We start from the raw sequence: 4,915 nt of genomic DNA, 5'->3' as shown, positions 1-4,915 counted from the left end.
GTACTACAAACCTCTAAGTATCTGGTTAAGTAAAGTCACTTCTGATTTAATTAAGTATACAGCATCTAAGTACTCTAAGTACTCAGAACTTTACAGCTGATTGAAAGGTATAGGAAACACTGGCCCAGGTTCAATGAAGGAAAGGTTGCCCTCATCACATAAAGTGCTGGGTTCTATGAGCAAGACAAAATTAAAGGAGGTATAAGGAAGCATGAGACAGACAAGTTTAGAGTAAAACCCCAGCTTTTCACCTCACCTATAAAGTACCTATTACAAAAAACAGCAACCTGGAAAACAGATCCAGAAGAGACAATTTGTAAAGTATTGGTCCCTGATTTATTACTGATCAAGATGTTGCCTATGAAGCCCAGGCACTGCCTATGCAGAGATTTGTTTCCCTCCCTTTATGCCCAGGCTCTGCCCATATAGTAGTTTGTTCCCAACACAGTTCTGTCTTTTTCCCCAAGTTCCCAGGGTTCAGACTTTGTTCGGGTTTGGGACCCTCCATTCTGACTTGTTCTCCAGATACTGGGAACTGTGTTCTTGTCTATATGTACTATGGCTAAAATTCCTTGCTGGCTTTCCCACTCTCCCACCTTGCTGGGCTTTACTTTCCCTTTTCCCATGAAGAGACAGATCTTCACTGAAAATCTTCTATGATGTCTACAGTGGAAAATTTGTTTCAGTCTTGGGGATTTTTTTGGGGTGGGATCGACAGTTATTAATGTTTGTGTAGAGGCTTCATTTAACATTGTATAGGGAAAAACTCCAGGAGCATGCTAGCTCCATGCTGCCATCTTGGTTTGACTCCAGAAGTCCCCCTCTGGTACCAGGCCTAATGAAACAAAGAGTAACACACAGATTTCTTCCCCTTCCCACATTTCAGTAAAACTCAAAGTTTCTGCCAAATTTACCTGAAGATTTATGCTGTCTTCAAACTTTTATTGGGTTGAAGGAAGCAGAATCCCAGAAAGTCCTTTGTTAGAGTAGGGTATCAGGATACATAGAACCTTCCTCCAAAACTGACCTTTCCACCTATGGTGGAAAGAATAAAGATTATTCATTTTCTATGACTAAAAATGATATAATCATTCTCTTATTGCCAATAAGCCTTCTGTAGATGTCTTTTTTTGAAACTGCTCCTATTCACATTTTGTAGGGCTGAAAGAGAAAAGGTTGGGGGGGGTGGATCATCAAAATAATATCCTGTTGGTACTTGTCCACCACACTCCTTTTTTTAAATTTCCTTCTGCAAATGTATAAATATACAAAATGTATAAATGTATAAATGTATAATGTACAAAATGGAACAGCTGAAAATTACCATTAAAATACCAGAAAAGGGGAAGCTTCCCCTTTTGGAATCAAGAATTGGAGGGTAAATAATGAAGAATGTGTTAATATCTAATGAATGACAGCCCTACAATCCATATCAAGACAACTAAATTGTACAGTAGATAAAGTTCTGTGCTTGAAGTCAGGAAAGACTCATCTTCTTGAGATCAAATCTAGCCTCAGGCACATATTATTGCGTGTGATACTGTACAAGTCAATTCATCTTGCATACATTAATTTACTCATCTGTAAAATGAGCTGGAAAAGGAAATGGCAGACCACTCCATTATCTTTGTTGAAGAAACCACATATGGGGCCATGAAGAGTCTGATATGAATTAAAAACATCTAAAGAAAGAACCATATCATTTATCCATTTGGATGAATGAATTTTCTGGGACATTTTTGGGTCCACTCATTTCTTCCCACAAACATTTACCATTCATTCACTATATCTAGGGTAATTTTCTTGCCAATGCGGGATAAAAAAAAATGGCATCTCTGTATATTATGACCTTGCTACCTGGTGTTCCCTGATATCAGCATTGTTTACCTACCATTTAGTCTCTTTCAAAGGTCAACAGAAATGCTTGGATAACCTCATCAAAGACGGGGCTCATTACAGTGGTGGCAAGAGTGAGAAAGGAGTAGGATGATTTGGAGCATCAAGGAAAACACAGGCCAAATAAGTTCTTATACAGGCAGCAAGGAAGTACTGAAATTAGACTATCAGACAGCATCAGGAAGACATGAGTTGAAATCTGCCCTCAGTCAAAGGGCCCATAAAGCATGTCCTAAGAAGCCTGATAGTTCTGTTACCTTAAATCAGTGTCCCAACCTGCTTGTTTTCCAGAATGCAATCCCCTGGAACTGCTTTGATTATAAAAATTTAGAATCTCTTGTCTTATTTTTATATTGAAAAAAAAGATACAATCAGTTTTTCAGGGGTCAATAAACATTTAATAAATGTTAAATTAGATGGATTTGAATTCATCTCTTGAAACTTGAACAACATAAAGGACATCTCTCAAATTTGACCCTATCTCTTCTCTAACATTGCCACCCCTATGGTTCAGGGTCTCATTACCTCATGCTTTGATTGCTACAAAAGACTGCTGATGCATCTTCATGACTGGGGTACCCAGGCCAATCCATCCTCCATTAATGCACCAAAGTGATTTTCAATATGCCACAACTCTGTTCAATAAACTCCAGTGACTCCTATCACTTCCAGGATCAAATACAAAATGCTCTGTTTAGAATTCAGAATCCTCCACAACCTTATCCTATATTATATATCTTGTTTTGTGTATATTTGTTTGCATGTTCTCTCCTCCATTAGAGTGTTAAGTTCCTTGATGACTGGGACTGTCTTTTGCTTCTGTTTGTATTTTCAGCATTTTTGCATTCTCCAAAACTAGAGAAGTGTCTGGTAATATACCTTCATTGAATTAAATTGAAATTGAATCTTTGAGGGAAAAACCTTTTTTATTTTTTTCATACTTCAAACACTTCACATAGCACCTGACAAATAGTGGCACTTAGCCAATGATTGTTGATCAATTTGTTGACTCTTTGTTTCCATCGAAGTAGAGGAGTAGAACTAAATATTCACAAAGATCCATTATGTGCTTAACATGGTGTGGGTGCAGGACAATATTATGTAAACATAGATGACTTCCAGGTTATTGGTCTTATCCACATACTGTGATTGGGAAGTAAGGAAATAGCTTGTAGTCTTGTCATCATATAAAAATATAGGAAAGAAGAGAGAGAAAAGGGGTTAAAAGAGAGTCCAGTTTAGTCTCAAGGCTTTGTGAGTTAGAACAGGAAAAGGCCACAAAAGAGCAAAAGACAGATGAAAATAGCCAAGAAAACTAACCCTAAATCTGAAAGTTGGAATGGGGTTAGAGGGAAGTATTGTCAGAGGTTTTTGAAGGTATCAGTACGTAGATTTACAGTCAAATATGAGAAAGCAAGCCCTGGGAAACCAAGTCCAATCACTTAAAAGTTAAATTATCTCACACAATATATTAAGATTAGGTAAAAATGGTCACATGATTTAGACATAAAAAGTAATATCATAAACTAATTATGGAACCAATGAAGATTTTACATGACAGATCAATGAATAATAGAAAAATTTGTATCCCCAAAACAAAGAATCAGAGGAAGTAAAATGGATAATTTTAATTGCATATAATTGAAAAAAGGTTTTAACAAACAATGCCAAAAGGAGCTAAAATAAAAAACAAAACAGCTACCTGTCAAAACAGTTTACACTTTTTTTATGAAGAGTTCATTTGTCAAAAAGTAAGCTCAGTCAGTTTTATAAAAATAAGTCATTCCCCCACAGGTCAAAGAATATGAACAGTATCTTCAGAGAAAGAAATCAAATCTAGCAACATTCAAATTTAACAATGTAAATCAATATTGATTATAGAAATACAATTGATAACTCTCAGATTTTAACTCACACCTTTTGAGTTGTCCAACATGACAGAAAAAACAAAGGACAAATAGTAGAGTAGATCTGTAAAATTGTGTTTATGCTTTGACCCAACAGTATCTCTCCTAGTTATGTATTCAAAAGAGATAAAAAGAAAAGGACCTGTATTACAAAAATGCTTATATTAACTTTTTTATTGTGATAAAAATTGAAAATTGAGGGGACATTCATCAACTGAAAAATGGTTGAACAATTTGTAGTATAATATTTTGGTGAAGTACCATTGGCTTTAAGAAATAATGTGAAATTGGTTTCAGAAAAACCTGAAAAGACTTGCATTAAATGATTCAAAGTGAAGTGAGTACAGCAAGGAGAATCTTGTACAGAAAAATAGCACATTGTAATTATGTTCAACTGTGAAAGACTTAGTTATTCTGATCAAGACAGTAATCCAAGAAAATTCCACAGCTTCATGATGAAAAATGCTATTCATCACTTGAGAGATCATCGGTGAGCTCCATAGTGCAGACTGAACTATACTCTTTTCACTTCATTTTTCCTTGCTTTTTTTTTTACAACTGAACTAATAATGTGAAAATGTGATTTGTTTTATATCACACACACACACACACACATACATACACACGCACATATTATTGATGTCATATTCTTTACATACTCAAAGGATAAGGGAGGAGTTAAAGGGAGAGAACTGGTAAATACATTTTTTAAGAAATTTTAAAATAAAGGAATTGAGTACACACACATATATACATATGATAAAAAAAAGAAAATGTCAAATGTTGGATGGAATGTGGGAAAGATAGGACACTAATGCACTGTTGGTGGAGCTGTGAACTCATTCTGGATCTTTGCCCAAAAAGATAGCTAGATAGAAAGATAGATATCATCTATTGAAAAGTGACTGAACAGATTGTGGCATGACATTTTGATGAAATACCATTTCCTTAATCTGAGAAAAACCATTTCTGTGATATATATATATTTATATATTTCTTATTTTTTAAATACTTTAATAAATTTAAATTTTATTTAATATTATATAAAAGATACCTAATATTTAAAAAAATTATTTCTACAAACAAAATTATTTCCACTACAAAAAGATCTT

Source organism: Macrotis lagotis, chromosome 8, assembly GCF_037893015.1.
Source record: "Macrotis lagotis isolate mMagLag1 chromosome 8, bilby.v1.9.chrom.fasta, whole genome shotgun sequence".
Lineage (NCBI taxonomy): Eukaryota > Metazoa > Chordata > Mammalia > Peramelemorphia > Peramelidae > Macrotis > Macrotis lagotis.
This window is presented reverse-complemented; position numbering follows the sequence as displayed.